The sequence below is a fragment of the Lygodium microphyllum genome, chromosome 1 (genome assembly GCF_053477565.2).
Source record: "Lygodium microphyllum isolate KBCC chromosome 1, Lygodium_microphyllum_v1.1.10, whole genome shotgun sequence".
Lineage (NCBI taxonomy): Eukaryota > Viridiplantae > Streptophyta > Polypodiopsida > Schizaeales > Lygodiaceae > Lygodium > Lygodium microphyllum.
Genome location: NC_141135.1, coordinates 9,319,168 through 9,342,999, shown reverse-complemented (window position 1 = coordinate 9,342,999; position 23,832 = coordinate 9,319,168).

Sequence of the window (23,832 nt, the reverse complement as noted above, 5' to 3'; positions counted from 1 at the left end):
AGGGTAGTATGGAGAGGATTTTCGATGGATAATTAGGAAGGTGGATAGGAGATGAGTTATCACTTCATTGATGAAGTGTGTCCCCTGGTCACTGACTAGTTTGATGGGGTATCCCAATCGTGAGATCACCTACTCCCATAAGAACTTGGCAGTCGTTCGAGCATTGTTCTTTCGGGTTGCTCTCACGTTTGCCCACTTTGTTATGTAGTTTGTGGCCACAATGATGTATTTGGCTTGAGAGTACTATACAGCACGACTGATGGGTCCCATGAAGTCGATCTCCCATTTTTCAAAGGGTTGTCATGTAATGACTGGGGTCAACTCCATCTGATTCTTGTGAATTGGGACCTTTGTCCACTGACATTTGTCACAATGCTCAACAAATCGCACGGCATCACGGAACAGCGTTGACCACCATAGTTGAGATTGCAACACCTTGCGGGCTGTTGTGTCTCCGTAAAAGTGTCCTCCAGCAATCCCACTGTGTGCCCCTGAGAGCACGTCATGCATCTTATGCTTGCACATGCATCTACACATTAGTCCATCTTCCCCTAAGCAATATAGCTGGCCTACTATCAACTGATAGGGTTGGATTTTGAGAATAAGTCACCTTAGTCTTACCTTTTCTATTGGTTGTTTAGGTAGTCCGTGCTCAAGCAGTTGAACTATGTCATCTACCCAATATGGTGTTAAATTGGCTTTGAATAAATCCCTCCTGTTGGAGAGGTTAAAGACATGGGCGTCTAGAAATTGATCAGTGATGTCTTCTCCAACGGGTTCCCCTATGGGGATGCGTTGTCAAGATTGTGGGAGAGAAGGAAGGAGTCTCACTTGTAGCTTTCTTGCTTGCACAATGGGGGAATATACACAAGGGTGGAGGCTGAAAACAGTTTTCCTCTTCTTAGTTGTGTAAGCCAAAAAGAACTCTAATACAAAGAAATAGAAGAACCCTATATATGGGTCTCAAACCAAAGACAACTAACTAAGGTGGCATACTAACTGAGCCACAAATTAGAGTAGATAAGGATAGCTCTCGTCTAGCTATTATTCATGGGCGGTGTACCAACCACATTTGCAACAACTGACAAGTCAGTGACATAAATACACAACGGTCACCCTGGCGTATCACGAGTGGAGCTCGATATCTCAACACTCCCCCTCGAGCTCAATTCCAATTCCTGCACACCAAGCAGGTCTCTGAACTTGCGCAACTTCTCTGCGCCCAATGCCTTCGTGAATATGTCAGCTACCTGATCCTCTGTGCTGACATAAACTAGATCTATGAGACCTAGTAAAACCCTCTCTCGCACATAGTGATAATGCACCTCAATGTGCTTTGTTCTAGCATGATAGACTGGGTTATTTGCCAAGTGTATACTACTCATGTTGTCACAATAAATGACAGCTGGCCCATCTGTAGTTTGATGCATATCATAAAGTAGCTTATGCAACCAAGCTACCTCACATGCAGCCATTGCTGCACCCTTGTACTCAGCCTCTGTGCTCGACAAGGCAACTGTAGGTTGTTTCTTGCTGCTCCAAGTGACTGCGGCACTCCCAAAAGAGAACACATATCCACTGGTAGATCGTCTATCAGAAATACTACCAGCCCAATCAGCATCAGTGTATCCATGCAATTGTATCTGAACCCCAGTCTCATAAAATAGTCCATACTGCAATGTGGACTTCACATACCTGAGTATGCGTCTAGCCGCATCCAAATGCGATTTCCTTGGAGCCTGCATAAACTGACTTACCAATCCAACAGCATAGCTCAAATCTGGCCTGGTAATAGTCATATAAATCAAACTTCCTACTATGCGTCTGTACATAGTAGGGTCTTCTAGAAGCTCACATGCATCTGTGCTCAGCTTCACATTCTGCTCCAAAGGAACTAAAATAGACTTACAGCCTGTTATCCCATATTTGGACAGCATGTCCAATCCATACTGTCTCTGCAAGAGCTGTATCCCACTTGGTGATCTAATCACCTCAATGCCCAAGGAATAACGCAGCTCTCCCAAATCCTTCATCTCAAACTTCTGCTTCAAGAGCATTTTCACATGAAGGATATCTTCATCACTCTCACCTATCATAATCAAATCATCAACATAAATGACAAGTAGCATAATACATTTCTCTGTTTTTCTCACATAAAGTGAGAAATCTACCTTGGAAATCTGAAAGCCAATAGTGACAAGATACTGTCCTATCTTGTCAGACCATGCTCTAGGTGCTTGCTTCAAGCCATACAAGGCTTTCTTCAACCTGCAAACAAACTCAGGATGAACAGCATGCAATAACCTGGTGGCTGCTCCATATAGACCTCTTCTTGCAAATCACCATGCAAGAAGGCATTCTTTACATCCATCTGATGTAAAGACCATCCCTTTGATGCAGCCATAGCAATGACTGCTCTTACGATTGCCATCCTTGCAACCGGACTGAATGTTTCTTCATAGTCAATGCCATATGTTTGTGCATACCCCTTGACTACTAATCTTGCCTTGTATCTGTTCACAGAACCATCTGCATTGTGCTTCACCTTATAAACCCACTTACAGCCAATTGCATTTTTACCTTTAGGCAAAGGTACCAATTCCCATGTAGCATTTGCTTCCAAGGCATCCATTTCTTCATCCATGGCTTTCTCCCATTTTTCTTTTCCCATGGCTTGCTCAAAAGAAGTGGGTTCTGGTTCCTGTATCACTTTGACCATATATGCATAGTGAATGGCTGTAAATCCATCATATTTCAGCCTATCCACAGGATACCTAGCTCTCGTAGACCTGCGCAAAGTAGGTTCACTCCCAGGTGCTCTCAAAATATCCCTGGTCTTCCTTACTCCAGGTGTAACAATAGAAGGAATACCCAACTCATCATCAATGCTCTGTTCTAAGCCAGTGGATTCACCATCCACATAAGAGTGACCTGCATTCACATCAAACATGGGCTGATCAACCTTCTCTTTTCCTTTTCGTGATACCTGCATACCACTATCTGCATTACTTTGAGAAGATTCTCCTGATCTCAATCTGCCTGTCCATGGCGAAGAATGTGAACCATTGCTAGAGGACGCTCCAGGTCCACTAATATTTTGTGACTGCTGCTGTGAATTCTGTGCAGCATTACCATTTTGTGCATCTACATCATCAATAACATTTACTGGTTTATACCAGCTACTCATCTCATCAAAAACAACATCTCTGCTCACTGTAAACTTACGAGTAGAAGGATTATAGCATCTATACCCTTTTTGCTACAGAGAGTAATCAATAAAGATGCACTTCTCAGCTTTTGGATCCAACTTGGATCTCAACTCATCTGGCACATGTACATAGGCAATGCAACCAAAAATTTTCAAATGAGAAATATCTGGTTTCCTACCAGTATACCTCTCCTCTGGAGTCATTCCATGTATTGCTGCAGTGGGAGTCCTGTTCATTATGTAGACTGCTGTAGCAACTGCTTCAGCCCAATAAAAATCTGGCAAGTCTTTTTCATTGAGCATGGCACGAGATACCTCTCCAATATGCCTGTTTTTCCTTTCTGCAATTCCATTTTGTTGTGGGGTATGACTGCATGAATATTGCTGCTTTATGCCATGCTCCTGCAAGAACCTTACAAACTCATTTGAGAGGTACTCTCCCCCTCCATCTGACCTTAGGCATTTTATTTGCAGGCCTATTTCTTTTTCAACCATAGCTTTAAGAGTTTTGAAATGCCCAAAAACTTCACTTTTCTTTTTCATAAAATACACCCAAACTTTTCTGCTATAGTCATCAATAAATCTGACAAAATAATGACAGCCTCCAAGAGATGCAGCTTTAGTAGTCCACACATCAGAGTGGATTAATTCCAATGGCTTCTCACTCTCTTGAACATGTCTAGGAAATGGTTTCCTTGCCTGTTTTCCAAACTGACAGGCTTCACATACCTTATGCATTTCTGCAACCTTGAATTTTGGCAATCCTGCAACAATATTTTGGGCCTGCATTGATTTAAGTCGCTGTATATTAACATGACCAATGCGTTTATGCCAGATATTAGTATCTGCAACTACACCGATCCCATGTGCAAACATTGCTGCACTCAATTCAGACATGTCTGCATCCAATGTAAACATTCTGCCCTTCTTTTTTCCTTTTGCTATCAAGCGACCTTTATTTTTCATATCCTCAACAAAGCATCCATGAGGATTAAATCTGACCTGCAAGCCCTGCTCAACCATTTGACCAACAGAAACTAGATTCTTGGTGATATTTGGAACATGAAATACATCGGATAGGCATTTCTTTTTCCCATCCTGCATAGACAAAGGAATTTTTCCAATTTGCACAATAGGATGTGCAGTATCATCACCAGTCTCCACAAATCCTGGTTTTTCCATTTTTCTTGCATCCTCCATCCATTCTGCATGACGTGTCATGTGGTTTGATGCACATGAGTCAACATACCATATATCATTGCTTTCTTTTACACTTGTCACAGAATTGTTCATGTGCTGCACCATAAACAAGTGCTCATTTCTGTCATCACCCTGTCTACTAGAAGATGCATAATTCCCTTGTTGCAGTTTTCCATTCATGATATCATTCTGCTTTTTATAGCAGTCTTTAGCCATATGACCCATTTTACCACAGTAGTAGCATTCAACATTACTGTTTGCATTTTGGCCTCTTTGCCATCCACCACGACCTCTTTGGCTCCCCCTGCCTCTAGAGTTACCACGTCCTCCTCCATAGGACTGGTTTTCTTGAGTTTGTTGCATATTCTGATTTCTACCACGGCCTCCAAATCGGCCTCCTCTACCTCTGCCTCTACCTCTTCTAGCATTTGAGTAGAAGACAGCTTATTTTGAAGTTCCTCCTAAAGAAGATGCACCACCATTTCTCTGCTCCTCAGAAATTAGAAGAGCAATCAACTCCTCAAAATCAGGAAATCTTTCACGGACGGAAATGGATGTTCGGAACTGTGCATAATCCTTTCCTAGACCATTCAAGGTCACGGAAACTAAATCATCATCTTCCACTGGCGACCCAATGGAAGCAAGTGCATCTGCAATCTTCTTCACCTTCATGTGGTAGTCATTGATGCTCATACTTTCTCTTTGCACATTATGCAACTCTTGCTTGAGCTGCATTTTCCTGGCTTGCGTATTTGTGCTATACATTTTTGACAAAGTATCCCATGCCTCCTTTGGCGTACTTGCATCCTGAATATGCACAATCATAGAGTCTGAAATACTGATAGACAGCCAATACATAACTTTCCTGGCTCTCTCATGCAATGTTTTAAATGCCTGCATTTGCTGTTGATTGGGAACATCAGGAAGAACTGGTTCTTCTTCATTTCCTACAACAAATTCCCAATATCCTTTTCCCATAAGGAAATTTGTCATTCTAAACTTCCATGCTTGGAAGTTGTTCTTGTCAAGCTTTTCAGTGACAATCTGTGAAAGAGAATCAGACGCCATTACAGAACACTGCAAAAAATTCTGTCACTGCAAAAAACACAGCTTCACCCTCACAAGGGCTAATCTGCAAAACTGGCGAAAGTGGTATTTGACCACACAGTCACTTCCTAGTGACGATTTTGCATAAACAGGAACCAAGGATGATTCTGTAACTCCCAATGTCTCTGCACGTAAGCATACGATGCAATTTCTGTGGTAACTTTTCACCGACCTGTAGAACAATGGTCGCACAGCATAAAACTGGGTGTTTTCCTGAGTGCGTGCAGAAAACTTCCACCTCCAAAACAGGCCCCGAAATGGCCTCAAATAAAAAAAACAAGGTCGCCAAGGGCTAAATCCCTCACCCCCAGCATATACTGCCCTCTTGCTTCACCGCGAAGGGCGTCTCAACCTGAGACAATGCACTCCTGCACTTTTCGGCTGTGCTACCTGCAGAGATCTGCTCCCAAAACAGAAAATGAAAACAACACTGCTCCTCTTACCAGAACACCGCGAGCTTGGCTTGCTTTCTTGAGCTCCTTACCACGAACAAGGCTCTGATACCATGTCAAGATTGTGGGAGAGAAGAAAGGAGTCTCACTTGTAGCTTTCTTGCTTGCACAATGGGGGAATATACACAAGGATGGAGACTGAAAACAGTTTTCCTCTTCTTAGTTGTGTAAGCCAAAAAGAACTCTAATACAAAGAAATAGAAGAACCCTATATATGGGTCTCAAACCAAAGACAACTAACTAAGGTGGCATACTAACTGAGCCACGAATTAGAGTAGATAAGGATAGCTGTCGTCTAGCTATTATTCATGGGCGGTGTACCAACCGCATCTGCAACTGACAAGTCAGTGACATAAATACACAACGGTCACCCTGGCGTATCACGAGTGGAGCTCGATATCTCAACATGCGTGACATATGATCAGCCATGTAGTGTTGTTTTCCCTTCCATACAACCACCGAGAAGTCAAACTCCAAGAGAAAAAGGAGCCACTGAGCTATCCATCCCATAGTGCAAGGTTTGTTCACTAGGTATAGCAATGCTTAATGGTCTACAAAGAAGGTAAAGGGTGTAGCCAATAGATAATGCCTGAACTTCTTCACAACAAACACCGTGGCCAAGCCCTCTCTTTCGGTCATTGAGTAATTCATTTCCATGTCTATCAGTTGTCGACTTGCAAAGCTCACTGGATAGTCTAGGTTGTGCTCACCAGGTTGGCACAACACTGCCTCCACATCGATTTTAGAAGCATCAATATGCACGTGGAAGGTTATGTTTCAATCTGGGGCTCGTAGAATTGGTGTTGTGGTTAGAGCCTTCTTCAGCTCTTCATATGCGCGTTGGCAAGCTTCAGTCCATTCTCAAAGACAATCAGTAGTTTGTACAACGGTCTTGCTATCAATGCGTAATTCAACACAAACTGTCGATAGTATCCTGTATGGCCTAAGAAGCATTGAAATCCCTTGTAGTTGGAAGGTGGACAATAGACCTGACCTTCGAGAAGTTAGTGGCAATCGGCGACACCGATCAAAGACTGCTTGGAGTTTGTTCAAGTGTTCCATCCAGGTCGAGTGAATGCAAAGGTCGTCGACAAAGACTTATAACTCCTTGCGAAGCATGTCTTTAAATATGGTGCACATGAGACATTGGAAGGTGACAGGGGCATTAGTCAACCCGAAGGGCATGACTATGTATGCAAAGATGCCCCACTCGATGGCGAAGGCAGTCTTATGCCTATTGGTAGGATGTACTTGCACTTGGTTGTATCCTGAGAAGCCATCCAAGAAACTGTAGGCCTCCTTTCCTGCCACTCTTCTAAGCATGTGCTCGGTGTATGGCAATGGATAGTTATCCCTCTTGGTAGCAGTGTTCACCTTTTTATAATTGACGCACTCTAATTTTTTTATTTTTCTTCATTATAATGACTATGGGTGATACCCAGTATGTGTGTTCAATTTTGTAAATGAATCATGCTTTCATCAGCTTATCAATTTCTTCCTTGACAGCATGAGCGTGCTTAGGATTCATTGGGTACAGTCACTGCTTCACCAGTGCTGCATCTAGTGTCATGGGTATGTTATGAGTCACCACACTCAGATCTACCCCTTTAAGCTCTTCCAAGGACCATGCAAACATGTCCACATACTCTCGCAAGAGGGCGACCAGACTCGCCTCCTCGTCCTTAGCCAAGTCATCGGCAATGAAGACTGGTGGGGGTGTCTCCCCTTCCCGGGCTAAGTCCACCTCTTTGACCCTGGCTGGTCCCTCGATTGGTTCGCTTGTTTGCCCTTGCCATTTGGCACCCATCAAGATCACTACCCTATCACCTTTCTTGAATTTTGTAAATCATTTCAGAAGGTCTCGTGGTTTTCATTGCTCGTCTGTTCGGGTGTCCCTGGGTTGGTTCGCTCTTTCTTGCTTCAATCGTTTGCGCCTCAAGTGGACAAGTAAGTCCCCAGTTGTGCGTCAGGTCTTGGATGGCCTAGGTATTTCTGGGTCGCTATTCGAGCTCACTTTTGACTTGGAGTCAAACTCGCCATCTTCGCTAGAAGAGGGGGTCTTCTCTGGTGGTCGCTGTTCAAATGGTGATTTTGCTCTAAGCACTTGTATCGTCTCTGGTTGAGCTAGGCCTACTTGCTCAAGGTCTATGGCTACTATGTGTTCTAACCAGGCATGATCACAATTCATGTGCATGAGTCCTCGCTCTGTCTTGTATGCACTTCTTTTTTGCGGCTTGGAATCCGCTCGTATTTGTTCTATTTCATGTCCCTCCATGTCGTACTCTATCGAATCCACCTCCCCTTCACTTTCATCCTCGAAGGGTTGGCAGTCTTTGTACTCGTTGTCAGAGTCCTCTGCACTAGCTGATTCGTCGTCCCGTAGGGCTTGGTACTTCTCTTGTCGCTGATCCGGGACTAAGGCCCAGTTGTACATAAGGATCAAGTCATGCACTTTGGTCCATTGCCACTCGAATTCGCCTACTAAGAGGTCCTAGAGAGGCATGAGGTTTGCTACTGAGTTGTTAGCCAGCTTGTTTGTTAAGTATTCCAGGGCCTCCTGGAGTTCTTTCTTTTTGCATGGCACTTGGAAGGTGACGAGCTTAGGTCTCCCAAGATGGGTTCCTTCCATCATACACACTGGTATAGTGGGCGTGCCGTCGGTCGCGCCCATCATCGTGATGGCTTGCTCATGCGCTTCTTGGTCCGAGATCGGCAGGTCTATTGTAGCAAGGATATGCATCCAATCCTGCTCGTCTTCTGGACATGGGATATACTTGGTCAAGGGCCCATAAGACTTCTTGACCTGACTATCACCCTTGAGCATCGAGGAGATGGCATCCAAGTTGACTGGTGAGGTTTTCCAAGTGTCCATCTCCACCCTCACAGCTTTCGTCCTATTGCCTAAGAATATCAAGCCGTTACCCCAATCTTCAATAACTCTGGCATTGCGCATCCAGGGTCGGCCTAACAGGACATCATAATCCACCCCCTTCATGACTATAAAGTCAATTGAGAACTGGACACGTGCAAATTTTACTGGTAAGTACCCCAAAGGGCCTCACCCTCATGCCATTTGCTAGTGTGACGTTAAATCGAGCGATCTCAACAGGTGGGTTTCCCTAGGTTTGCAGTACCACATGGCTTAACACACTAACCCCAGCTTCCGTTTCTATGATCCCCTTTCTTATTGTGTCTCCTAAGGCTAGGACTGGTAACATTGCATGCATCTTGGTGCCTTCCCAGAAAGTGTTAATGTGCAAGGATTTGGCACAGAGTGTAGCGTTAGACTTGGTATTTCTATTTCTACGTCCCGATCTTGCAAATCCAATGCCTGTTCTCATGACTCCTGGACTCACTGCTTGAGGTTTTGCCATAGGGTGGGGTGCTTCTTAAGCAGGTCTCCTAGGCTTAATGTCACTGGGGTAGTCACTAGTGTGGTGAGGAGGTTGTGGTTGCTCATCCCTCTCTTGAGCCGAATTGTCCTGGCCAATGGCTGTGACTAGTTTGTGGGCCTTCAGCATCAAGGCTTGCCCTAAGGGGTGTTGTCTGGGGTGCAGTTGCCCTTCCTGACTTTGGTTGAGGGGGTGAGTGTGCCGTAGTCATGCTGATGAGATCCTCATTCCCATCCTCTAGGATGGGCTCAGCATCTCTTAAGTGCGCTTGTGCCTCTTTTACCCAGTCCCTCACCTTCTCTATGGCCTCGAGTTGGCTCTTTGGACGCAGGTACTCCCCTACCTTGGCACTCCCCTTTTCGGCCATCTTGGGGGACTAAAGTTTCTGTCTCTGCGTCCTCAACCTTATTTCCAACAGGTAGAGTTGTAGCATTCTCAGCTTTCAGTGTGATCTTAGCCTCCAGCCTCCTCTTCCTTCGCATGTGGCTCTTTTTTCCCATCGAGGTTGCATCAAGGTTGCTAGGCCTGCTTTGTCTGGGCACGGATCATGACCCGCAATGGGATGGGCGTGGCCTCCCCATCAAGGTTCTCGACACTGAACAACCCCAATGGGACAGATGGTACTTCGGTTGAATTTGTAGAAGGTTTCCACTTTGGGCAATCGACGAAGAGATGGGCGATTCCACACTCTACACACCTTAGGTCAGCCTTGTCTCTGTTCTGTTGCTCCCTTTCTGGGCAATGCGATGAGACATGGCTTGGGTGTCCACAGGTCCAATAGATGATTGGATCCTGCGTCTGCCCCCTTAGGCCTATACATCGTCCCCTTCCTAACGCCATCACTAGTACTGGTCGATAGTCCATGACGACGGTGTTACCCTCTTCGTCGTGAGAGACATAAGGGTATAAGTAAGTCTCTTCCTCATTTGGCTCCTCCACATAGTGGACTGGAGCATCACTTGGTGGATGGGTCACATAGGGACCAGGCGGCCTAGGTATACCTATGGGGTTTATGTCCATCCTAGGGACAGTCGGTTTCATGTCATTAGGCAAAGGAAGGGCCTATGGGGCTCCCCTTCCTAAAAGTGGTTGCGGTCTGTTTGCTAGGTAAGGCTGACCATATGGTTGGGAGTACGGAAGTCTCCTGGGCAATCAGCAATGCATAGCATCGTGACCGAACCTGCTGTAGTTAGCGCAAGGTCTCAACCGAGGGTCTTTACACTCGACTGGCAAATGTTTTCCGCCACACTATACACATTGGATGTGTGGATGCGTTGGTTGTCTCCATAGGTCTTGCAGCTTGACTCTCTCCATCTTGACGTCAGCCAAGTTGTGGTTTGTCTCGGTGGCCTTCCCCTTATCTTGGGATGATGGTGCGGGTCACTCACCAAAGGTTGGTGCTCTTTCCAAACCTCACAAGCTGGTTTCTTCTAAATTGGAGTTCATGGAAGCTCCTCTCTTTCAGTTGGTCGTCAACTCTGATAGCTTCCTCAAAAACCCTAGCTAGCATGTCTCGCTGCAAGCTCAAGTTGGCTACCAAAGCCTTATATAGTTCCTCCTTTCGAATTTCGTTGATAAACACAGTTGAAATTGCTCTTTTAGTCGGTCGTTCACCTATAGGGATTCTCTTGAAGAGGCTCCTTACGTGGGTTACATTATCATGAATGTCGTCCTTCTCTGCTTGACATTCATCAATTGCACCAGCAGATTGTTAAAGTATCTAGGCTTGGCAAATCTCTTAATGAAGAGATCCTTGAAGTTGTTGAAGTTTGCCCGCTCTGTAGCGTCTAAACTTGTATACCACGTCTTGCCCTTGTCACCTAACGAGAGTCTGAACGCTTGAGAATGCTGAGTTAGGTCACTGAGGTCGTTAGCTTCGCAGACTTGCTCGAGCTGCTCTACAAAGTTGTATGGGTTGTCATGGGGTTGGTACTTGTCGAGTTGCTTTGCGACTATTGGGATTTTAGACTGGCTCTTAGAGCCTTGGATTGCTCCTAACCCTGCTAGCACTGAGGTTGCTAACGCTGCAGCACTTTGCTTTGCTACGGTGTTGTCTAACAAGCGCTTCATAAGAAGTTTGCTTAGCGTTAAGTTTGCTTCTAGGGCTCTTTTGTGATCCATTCAGTTTCTGCCGGCTAAGTTCAGCACTCGCTGTACCTTGCGTAACTCCATGCTTTGCCTTTGGCTCCTAATCTACTGGTCTCTATTGTATGCGACTATGCCTTGCAACGCCTTATGGGCTAGCTTCCTCTCTTCTTCTAAGTCTGTGATGATAGCATCTGCTGTCCGACCGCGGTGCTCATATCGGGCATGTGCATCATAGCTGTTGACCAATTTTGCTGAATAGCCTCTAGGAAGACACCCACTCATTAGACCTGAGGTCCACGCTTTCCTCTGCCATGGTTGAGTTCTTATGCTTTGCCAAGCTATCAATCGGATTGAGTGGGTTTGTCAAATCCCCTTCACTTGCGCTGCTTGCTTGGTCCTACTTTGTGTGTTGATGGTTTGTCTCCATCCATGGGTTCTCTCCTATTTGTGGGTTCCTTGAGTGGCTTATCTGAGTGAGTTCCTTGACTTATTAAATGCAATTCTCAAGTTATCTCCACTTCGTGCGGGTGTTCTTTCTGGTGCACGTGTGTTCAATCAGGCTTTCAATTTTTCTTAAGTGCCCTTCAAGTGCGGAAATTCAAGGTGAGTGCAACAGATAGCCTCTAAGCGTCTCATGCACCCTTGGGCCTGATAGGCTTGGTAGATCGATTCTCTGGCCGTCTAGGAGGGATCTAGGGCCTCTCGGCTATGTTGCCTTACCGTTTGTGTTGGGCTTGATTAGGGTTTTATGGCTATGCGGGTTACCTCTAATTCTCTGGGTTTCTAGGTATCGCAACAGCCCACTCAAACTGTTAAGCGGCCATACCTTATGATTTTGTCTACTCGGTGCACCAAAATCAGGCTTTAAGTGTCAGGAAGGCTTACGACAAGTTGCCCCACTAAGCTCCAGTTGGGTCAAGTCAAATCTCTGAGACTGAGTTGAGGCACACACTTAGCCCAACTGGTCCGAATTGCAGGGGCCGAGCGGGTGACTTGGATGGGCCGAATGTTTGAGTGCAAAAAGTTTTTTCGTAGGCCGAGGTGTGAGTGGAGTTACTCCAACCGGCTGAGCCAGAAGTTGGGCCGAGGGCCAAGTACCATGTCCTGGGCCGAGTGGACACTCGGGCCGAGTGGACTTGCGGCCGAATGTTAGTTTGGTTAAAGGGCCGAGTCGAGTAACTCAGACGGGCCGAGTCAAGTAATTCGGATGGGCCAAGTTCGAGGGCCGAGTAGGGTTTTTGGGTCGAGGTTCCAATGGGCGGGTTGGAGGGCCGATTTTGGGAGTCGGCCTAACAAGGGCCATTCGCACGAGCTGAACGCGGCGTGACGAATGCCATGCAATGATGATTTCGATTGAATCTCCCTAGTCAGGCACTCATCCCCTGCATAAACTTCTAGATCCTAGCCAAGGCACTAAGGGAAGTGATTGGCATACCTGGGGTGAGCGGTAGGCTCTCCAATGATGCGATCGAATCGAATCTTCATGGGGGCTCTCTCTCTCACTCTCACTCTCTCTCTCTCACTACAATGGGTACAAATGAGCTCTCCCTTGGCCTCCTAGCCCTTAAACCCCTTCCCGGGCAGGGCTTTGCCACTCTCAATCATTCACTTGCTGATATTAAGTATCCGAAGCTAGCCTTTTGCCATTTTTTGCATGTTTTATGCCCTGTTTTGCCCTATTTGCAACAGTAAACCCTTCCCTTTCCCGGTTTGATTTCTTAATGCTATTCTACACTAAATGCAACGAGAATCGAAAGCAACAAACTGACATGATTTCTCCCTATTTTCCAATCATCAAACAAACAAACTAATCCAAATACTTACTTGTTTCGAAGATAAAAAAACCCAACCTTCCTACCTACCTCAAGATCCGTTTCGAGGGAGAATTCCTTACTTCGATGCTTGATATGGGGTGCGCAAGTGCTCAAGCTTGAATCCTGGTCCCAACAACGGAACCGAAATGTGGGAGCTTTCGCTCAACCGCCAAGACCTACGGACCGCTTATTGTTTCAAGCATTCCAAGCGAGCTCTAATGGCTACCTCTCACATAGCGACACACCCTCAATCCTACGAGTATAGTGAGCTTACCTTGATGCCGATATGAGTTGCCTCCTCTCTTCCACACTTTGGTAGCTCCACGATCCTAGATGCTAGCTCAAGCATGCTCAACCCTCCTCCTTCTCCAAGCTCCAACCACCATAGCCGTGCGCGCAAAAGAAGGAAAGAGAAGAGAAGAGAAGAGAGGATGATGAAGAGCTTCATCCCCTTGATCCCTCACTTCCACTCACCCCCTCCCTCACTCCCACAATCACTCCCTATCTCAAGAGCACACACAAGCAAGGAGAGGAGAAGAAGAGAAGAGCTCTTGTTAGGCACACACCAAAGAATGAGCTTCCATTCAATTTTTGAACTTTATATATACAAACCCTAAAACCCCATGGGCACCCATCCTTTTTTTACATGACCGGCCATTGTGGCAAGGTCCCTTTTTCTAATTCCCTCTTTTTGCTTCGTGCCCTAGGCCTATATTCGACTATTCTTTTACAGGTGGCACAGGAGGGAGCCTGGAGTTCTTTTACAAAATTTTTTGGAGTTTTTGAGGTGCCTTTTATTTAAAACTATGCTTTTGGCCCCGGCTTAGCTTTGGAGCCCGCTTGCCTATCCTTGCTCCTTTTCCATCTTCTTTCTGCTTTTTCATTGGTCTTTTCACCTTCTTGGCTTGGGGTTAACACTTGAGTTGAGATTGACAGCCTGCTAAAAAGACAATATTGAGGAATATAAAATTTCAAGTCACAATGAAAGTAATAGGGACAACCTAAATATAATGATTCAATAGATTAGTGAGAAAGACATAGAGATATATGTCAGTCATTAAACGTAAGTTCATTTCTACCTTTCAAAATATCATCCGATTTAAGACCATGATTTCTTGTTAGCTTTGCTTCAACCATGTTTGGAGTTCTCTTATAGAATGCTAATCTATCACTAATATTTCCTCCTTGTAGGTGGAGGTGAAATAGTGTGAGCTAATGCTCTGCAAACCTCAAATTCACTCGAAATTTTTGGCTTGTGTATGAGACATGTTCTTACCTAATGTTTAGATTTTGTTTCCCATGCCTAATGTGATAGAAACTTCTTCATGCCTCAACCTTTTGATCGTACAGTGCTTGCCATGCGGTATGGGTTTTAAGGACAATAATCAAATAAAGCTTGTGCATGCTCCCTTGGAAGCATCCTTATCATTTGTACTACCTTGGAGTACTTTTCCACATCGGGTACACTTGTCTACTCCCACAATGGGATGAAAGGATATTGGACATGGTTAAATGGTTTTATTAACATATAGCAATATCACGGTCTCCTAGATTCAAGCTTTATGAAAGTAAGTACCTTTGTGCTTTTCTATTGTACATAATAATGAGATTGTGCATACTCAACCTAGATCTACCATTATTTGATTTAAAAATTAAGAGTCCTTTGAACTATATGAAACCTTTGAAAGTACATAATAAGAACCAAAAGTATAACTTCACTGGAGAGTGAATGCATTGACTATATCTCATTTTGTTCTTGAAATGTAATTCTCTACAAAGTTTATGATAGACACAACTACCTACTCATTGAATCTATGCAAACACAATTTGAATTGATATTCTTACCATTTGGTAGTGAAGTTGTGAACAATAAACTTTTGCAAGTGCATTCTATACACTATTGTCAATCCACTATAGGTTATCTCCTTCAAGCAAATAATTTTTCTTTTACTTTTCTTTCCCTTTTGGTCAATATCAACATCAATATCTTTGAATATTTTCATAGTGATACATTTTGATTATTTCTTCACCTCACGTGGACAAGATGGTAGATTTTGTATACCACAATTCAAACATTTGCTTTGCAAACACTTAATCACATTGTAAGTAGAGTTTTCAACTTAGGCACAAAGTAAGCTCTCCCATGTTTTGGGGACATTGAGTTGACTTTTAGTGTTCATATTGCAATGACCATTCTCAACAAATTTGCAAATGTGACAACTACAATAGGCATTGTTTCCCATGGAAACCTCTTCATAATTGACACAGTTGGCTTAAAATTTTCTCTTAAGAGAAAAATTTGGACATGTTGAATGCAACAACACTTATTTCTATACTTCAACTTGTGTACAAAATATGGCGTCAACTTTTCAAAACCCCTCTATTATATAGGAACCTCTAAATATTCCCTTTTATTTCGAATAAAAAACTCAATTGCAGCAAAAAGAATCAAAGTTTTAGATGGAATTGGATAAAGGATTACAAGAATGAGAGACAAATATATGTTAGAATATCAAGCTCATACTATTCTCCTGTTAGTATGTATAGTCTTGTCCAGCTGTATCAGCAACAAGTGTGGGACATTAAATAAGTCGGTGGTCTTAGACCCATTGTGAATGGTCCTATGGACCTTAGTACTATTGTATACACACTCTATGTGTGTGGTTAAGTGAGAATGAATGAATGAAGAAGATGAGAGCATGCTTGCTCCTCACTCTATCTCTGCCTCTCTCAATCTAAACATGGTATCAGAGCCATGCTAGGCGGGCTCTCTAGAGCGGGAGGAAGTCAAGAAGACTTGCAGGAGTTGAAGATCAGGACTTCTCAAGACCAAACAGGCTGCCATTGTTTCTCCAAGGTATGCATTTGTTCATGTGAGATTCTATGCTTCATGGCAGTGGTGAAGACTTGTCTGGAGTCTTTGGGAGCATCCTTGAGCACATTTGAGTGCTCATCATCATCATTATCATCAACATTAGCTGCTGCTCCAAGATCTGAAAAGAGCGTGACTGCGCGTGTTTGTGTTGATACCTTCATGGTCTGCAAATCATCATCTCCATTATCCATAGATTGACACACAGCTTGTCTATGCTCTTTGGAAGGTCATTGAAGTTCTGGATATGTTAGTACTTGATCATGGACTCATTAATGAACTTGAAGGACTGATCACAGATCTGGAATAAATAATGGACTGTTGTATACAAGTAACATACAGCACGTATGCATCTCTAACATGAGACAGGAGCATTCAAACATGCTCAGAAGCATCATTGAAGCACAGATATATGCCAGGAAGACATATAGACTTGATGTCATGCATTGGAGCTGGAAGATTTGAGATCTATGAGTTTATGACAGGCTGAAAACTATCATAAACTATCATCAATATATACTCATTGGTCTTGAAGAAATACATGCCTTCTATTAGCTTTAGGAAGATGTATGGTATGGGATATGGATGTTGAATGTGTTGGGGATTAAAATAAGCATTGAAGGCTCTTAAAAACTGAAATTTGGAGCTGGAAATTACTGTAGTGACACTGTCTTGACTGGTTGCTAACTGTAAATGCAATCTATGACCTGGATTCGTGAAGACAGGATGTCTATGGGATCCGAATGCTCATGTATTGAACCTAACACTTCAAAGTGAATGTATGAAATAATTTGAGGCTGTTTTGGAGCTGGATAGACAAGGTTTTACTAAGCATTTGTTGATTGCAATCTATGAGGAGGAAGTTTGACACTTCTACTTGTTGTCTATGCACTGTCTTGTGCCCGTATGGTTATATTTGGACTGCTACATGTACTAGCAGTTGTCTATGAAGGTTTGGGACATGTATGACATGTATATGACTCAGTTTTGACTTTGAATAAGCTACTGGTCACTAACAGTTTATAGTTTTTAGATTGTATGTATTTACCCTGGCAGTGAGGTTGCAGGAGTTTAAGCTGAAGCAACTCCAAAGCATATGTATTGACTATTATACTTATGAGTTAGACCACTGGTTGTGGACTATTTTGAGCTATCATTGGGCTGAAATACCCTGGTTTTTTACTACAATTAATTGCAAAAAATTGTCATAAACAGTTGAGGATTAAACTTGGTTAGTCATACTTGTTGGTTTGCAGGAAGTGAGGCAGTGACTAAATAGTGTCTGGTACAACATGGCTAATGTAGAGAGGACTAACAACATAACCTAGATAGTGGGGGAAAAGCTGGACAGTAACAATTATGCCATATGGAAGTTCTACATTGAGAACTTCTTAATAGGAAAAGGCTATTGGGAGTTGATGACTGGAGCAAAAGATGAACCTGAGCTCCCAGATCGACCTACGGTTGATCAAAGACAATTACACCGAGCTTGGACAGAAAGAGCTTGTAGAGTCTTGCACTGGCTCTCTTTATGTATCTTAGATGCCATGGTAATGCAGATAATGAACTGTAGCTCTCCTAAGGATGCATGGGACATTTTGGTCAAGTATTATGGCACAACCACAAGTGCCATGAAGATACAGTTGAAGCAGAAGTTCAACATGGAGAGAAAGAGCAGATCTATACAGGATTATGTCACGGAGGCTAAGACCATTGCAAATCAGTTGGCATCTGTTGGTTCATAGGTTGAAGATGAAGACATGGTTGTTGTCACTTTGAATGGCTTGGGGTCTGAGTATAAGTATTTTGACACTTCTGTTTCTGTGCAGGCTGAAATTCCTGATTTCAATGAGCTGGTTGCATTGCTTATCCATGAAGAGGTTAAGCTTGGCTTGGCTATAGGATCTAGCAGTTCTAAAAACAAGGATGCAATTTTCTATTCCAATCAATGTGGCCATGGAAACCGTGGTAGAGGCTATGGATCTGGCAGAGGAGGCCAGCAAAATGCATCCTATGGCAATAACAACCAGCAGGTATCGAATGCAAGAGGTGGTGGAAACTTTAGAAGCAGGGGGAGATCTAGCCCTAGAGGTAGAGGCTCTCGGCAACAACAACGTCCATCTGACAATCCGAACAAGGATAAGGATTGTCATTACTACGAAAAGTATGGGCATATTGCCAAGGATTGCTGGAAGAAGCAGGGCAATCAGAAAGGCAAACAACATGGACATTTTGCTACATCTAGTCAGGCAAATGATACTTCAGGAGATAGATTGTTTGCCATGCAGTATGTAAAAGATAGAGTTGCTGAAAAATGCACTGATGATGCAGTTTGGTACATTGATTTAGGGGCATCGAACCATATGACTCCTCATGGTGATTGGCTCACTGATATGGTGGCTGAAAAAAATGGCTATGTCTGTACAGGTGATGACACGTGGTAAAGCATTGAGCATAAAGGCAAAGTGCCTCTTATGGTTCATGATGGCAAAAAGAAAAATTTGCATGATGTATTGCATGTTCCTTCGATAACGAAGAACCTAATGTCTATTGGTCAGATGATGGAGTAGAACTTGCAGGTTAGATTCAACAAGCATGGTTGCTTTATTGAAGAGTTTGGTAATGGATGCAAGTTGATAGCTCGTGGTCACAGGAATGGCAGAATGTTTACTCTTGATGCTACCTTGCCAGAGCTGAATTCGGCTATGTTTGCCCATGGTTCTGGCACTATCAGTGACTTGGAAATTTGGCACAAGAGAGTGGGGCATGTAAATTTGCAAAGGTTGCAAATTATGCAGAAAAGACAGCTCGTTTCAGGTTTACTCAAGTTCCAATATTCAGATATTGGTCATGTATGTGATGCTTGCTAGTTTGGTAAGCAGTCAAGGATGCCATTTGTCAGGCATGTAAGGCAGAGTACACGTCTGCTGCAGTTAGTGCACTCTGATGTTTGGGGGCCAGCCCATAATGCATCCATGAGAGGCTCGAAGTATTATGTGACATTCATTGATGATTACAATCGCTATACTTGGGTTTACATTCTGAAGACAAAGGATGAGGTGTTTGTTGTTTTTCAGCAGTTTAAAAAGTAGGTTGAAAAGGAATTTGACTGCTATATCTCTTGCTTGAGATCAGATAGCGGTGGGGAGTATGTATTAAATGAGTTTGACAACTTTTTGGCTCAAAATGGCATACGGAGGTAGCTTACTTGCAGCTACACTCCTCAACAGAATGGAATAGCTGAAAGAAAGAACAGGGTCTTGATGGAAGCTGCTCGTGCCATGATGAATGAGAAGAAGATGTCACTCTATTATTGGGCTGAGGCTGTTATAACAGCCATGTATATCTTGAATCAGACTCCCACTGCAGGTATTCATGGGATGATACCGTTTGAGAAGCTATATGGCTATAAGCCAGATGTAAATCACATGAAAGTCTTTGGTTGTCTTGCTTATGTGCATATCCCAGATGAAAAAAGGAAGAAGTTGGATCCAAAAGCACATGTGTGTTTTCATTGGATATTCGCAGGAGAATAAGGCATACAAATGGTATGATCCCTCTACCAGGGAGACCTTGGTGAGCAGGGATGTTATTTTTTATGAGATGGGTTCTTGGTATGTATCACCGGCTACAGTGCCATCAGATATGCCTTCTACTCATGTATCCACAGTTGATATGCAGCAAAGCACTGCTATGATAGGACCTAGTAGTCAGACAACATCCCCATGGATAGGGAGATTGAGGAGCTCACCGTCCACTGACACCAATATGTCAATGAGGGGGAGATATGATGTCGTGGACAAAGGAAAAGAGAAAGTTACTGAGGATGTATATGGGGTGATGACACCTAGTAGAATGACTTCTAGATATGAGTCTACTGACACTTTAGACAGTGAACTTGGTATTCCGACTGTCTATATGCCTGGTGCAAGGTAGAGCAGGTACATTCCGCTTCATGAGAGAGGGGAATCGAGCAGTGCACCACGGCTTAGATGCTCACAGAGGGTCAGATACCATGTTGACAGGTTGACATATAGTGGCTACACTACAAAGCATTATGCTTACATGACAAAAGTGATGGAGATCAAAGAACCAGGTACATATGCTGAAGCAGTGGAAAATGAGAACTGATGTGCAGCCATGGATGAAGAAATGAATGCCTTGGCTGAAAATAAGACATGAGATCTTGTGCTACTACTTGAAGGAGAAAAGACCATTAGCTGCAAATGGGTCTACAAAATTAAATGCAAGTCGGATGGCAGTGTGGAAAGGTACAAAGCCAGGCTGGTTGCTAAGGGGTATGCCCAACAGGATGGACTTGATTATGAGGAAACATTCAGCCATGTTGCCAAGATGGCAACCATACGCACTGTGATTGCCTTGGCTACTGCTAGAGGCTGGAAATTACAGCAGATGGACGTTAAGAATGCATTTCTTAATGGTGACTTAGCAGAGGATGTTTATATGGTTCAGCTAGAAGGGTATGTTTACCCTGATTTTCAACATTATGTATGCAAGCTGAAAAAGGCACTGTATGGGATGAAGCAGGCTCCAAGAGCTTGGCATGCTAGGATCAGTAACTACTTGCAGAGGTTGGGATTTACTGTTGGTAGGGCTGATCACAGCCTATTTACAAAGAAGATTGACAGTGGCTTGGTAGTGCTGGTCATATATGTTGATGATTTGATAATCACTGGTAATGATGACTTGGGCATACAGCATGTAATGAAGATGCTGAAATCTGAATTTGACATGAAAGATCTCGATGAATTGAAGTACTTTTTGGGTATTGAGGTAATCAAGGCTGAAAATGGTTTATGGCTGATGCAGAAATATTATGCCATGGAAATGATGAAGAAGTATGGCATGGCTGAATGCAAACCATTGGATATACCCCTTGATCAGAATGTCAAGTTGGACATTAGCACTGGAGCTGAAATTCAGGATGCGACTATGTACAGGTAGATGGTTGGAAGTCTGATCTACTTGACCATCACTAGGCCAGATTTGAGTTATGCAATTGGGCTCATAAGTCACTTTATGCAGAAGCAAAGGAAGCCACATTTGGATGCTGTTAGGCGGATTATGAGATATGTTTCCACTGTAGATTATGGGTTGTTCTATATGAGAGGTAAGCCCTTGAAACTAGTGGATACACAGATGCGGATTGGGAAGGATGCTCATATGATCACAGATCTACAAGTGGTTATGCTTTTGGCTTTGGAAGTGGCATGATCAACTGGAGCAGCAAGAAGCAACCAACGGTTGCATTGTCTAGTACTGAGGCAGAGTATAGGGGTGCTGCATTGGTAGCATGTGAGATTTCATGGCTGCTCAAGCTTATGGTGGCTGATTTGGATATTTAGGTGGATGCTCCAATGACCTTATTATGTAACAATCTCAGTAGTGTACTCTTGGCAATGAATCCATTAAACCATGCCAGGACAAAACACATAGAGGTACACTACCAATTTGTTAGAGAGATGGTTCTTACAGGGAGAGTAGATCTTATGCATGTGAAGGCTGATGAACAGGTTGCAAATATCTTTACCAAGTCTTTGGGTAAATATAAGTTTAGTAGTTTTAGACAGCTACTTGGAGTTCATCAGATGATTTGAGCTTGAGGGGGAGTGTTAGAATATTAAGCTCATACTATTCTCCTGTTAGTATGTATGACCGACATTAGTTTTGTCCAGCTGTATCAGCAAGTGTGCGACATTAAATAAGTCAGTGGTCTTAGACCCAGTGTGAATGGTCCTATGGACCTTAGTACTATTGTATACACTTACTCTATGTGTGTGGTTAAGTGAGAATGAATGAATGAAGAAGATGAGAGCATGCTTGCTCCTCACTCTGTCTCTGCCTCTCTCAATCTACATTTTGTCTCTGCCTCTCTCAATCTAAACAATATCATTATGGAACCATATAAATAAATAAGACAATGACAATAATGTCATAGTGTCAAGAATAGATAGAGAATAAACACAATAAGTTAGGACACAATCATTATTGATGTTCATTATGTTGAGATGACAAGCTCAACGCATGCGGACATTAATGATGGACCGCCTGGTTAGATGGGTCCACACGTCTACATTTAGCACGTCGATGGTCATTATGACTCTCACATGGCCACTCACTCATTACTTATTATATTCAGGTTGTTACACCTATTTACAGCTGGCATACTTATAATACCAGTTGGTTAGTGTAGTCGATTATGCATTGTTTGACTTAGTAGGCTACTTTCCTTTATGTTGTATCTTATCTATACTTTGTGTACATTGTAAAAGTGTGTGGAAGAAGAAAAAGAAACCAGCAAGAAAACGTTTTGGCCTCTATCTCTCTTCTTGTCTCTTAAGTGAGCTTCTTCTTGTGCATTCTATGTGTGTTTGACGCAGCATCTTGAGCAAGTTCTCCCGTCACGCGATTCTTGACATGGTATCAGAGCCGTGCCATTGAGAGAGGCTGATTTCGAAGGCTAAAGTGAAGGAGAAGAAGCAAGGTTCGAGAAAGCAAGCCACGTGCAAGAAGCTCTCCCATCCTTCCACTCTCTCTCTTGGATAGTGCCTGTGGAGGCACCGGAAGCAGGGTCGAGCAAAAAATCCGAGATCGCTGTGAGATTTGGTGTGCGAGAGAGCACTGTATATTCTATAGATAGGCCCTTTAGGACTTTCCCGCAATTATTTTGGGCATCTAAGGCCGTTTTAGGCCATGTTTTAGAGTCGCAAGGTTGCGGACAACAGTTTCAGGGTATACTGTGATTTCGGTTGTATTGAACGAAAGTAGGTGCACAAGTTACAGATTGCGAATTTGTAATTTTTGAGGTGTTTGTAGGAAGCAAACATAAGGTTTTTTTGTAAATAGGTTGCAGATTACATGTACTGTTGAGCAATTTGTGAAAAAGGTTGCTTGGTGTATTACTGTGCACATGTTGTGGAAGATTGCAGAAGACTAGCTTGCTGTGCTATAACCCTTGTTTGTGATAATGGCAGAGAATAGTGGAAATCCCATTATTGAGAAGCTCGACAAGAACAAGTACCCTTCATGGAAGTTCCGTGTGACGAACTTACTCATTGGAAAGGGCCTTTATGAGTTTGTCTCATGTGAAGAAAAGGAGCCAGAGCTGGGTATCCCTCCGACTGCAGATGTGTTAAAAGCATGGAAAGAGTGGAATGCGAAACACAAAACAGTGATGTACTGGCTATCTGCAGTAATTGATAATACTATGCTGGGACATATTAGGAATGCAGAAACTTCACATGCAGCTTGGATGATTTTTGAGAGTATGTTTTTAGTAAACACAAAGGCACGAAAGATTCAACTCAAGCAAGAGTTGAATCCCTTGAAGAAAGGAAAAATGTCTATCAATGATTATGTATTGAAGGTGAGGAGCATTACAGATGCTTTAGCAGTGATTGATGCAATGCTAGATGATGATGATTTGGTTTCATCCACTCTGAGTGGCCTTAACAATGAGAAAGCATGGAAATTATTTGTTACTTCAGTATATGTACGGAAGCCATTTCCAGATTTTGATGAGCTGATCTCTCTCATGATTATCGAAGAGATCAATGTGCAGAGTGATTCGTATGAAAGAAATGGTGAACTGGTCCAAGCTTTCTACTACAGTTTAGGAAGGGGATGTAGTAGGTCCTCTTAAAGAGGCTGTGGTACAGGATGTGGTAGTGACAACCAG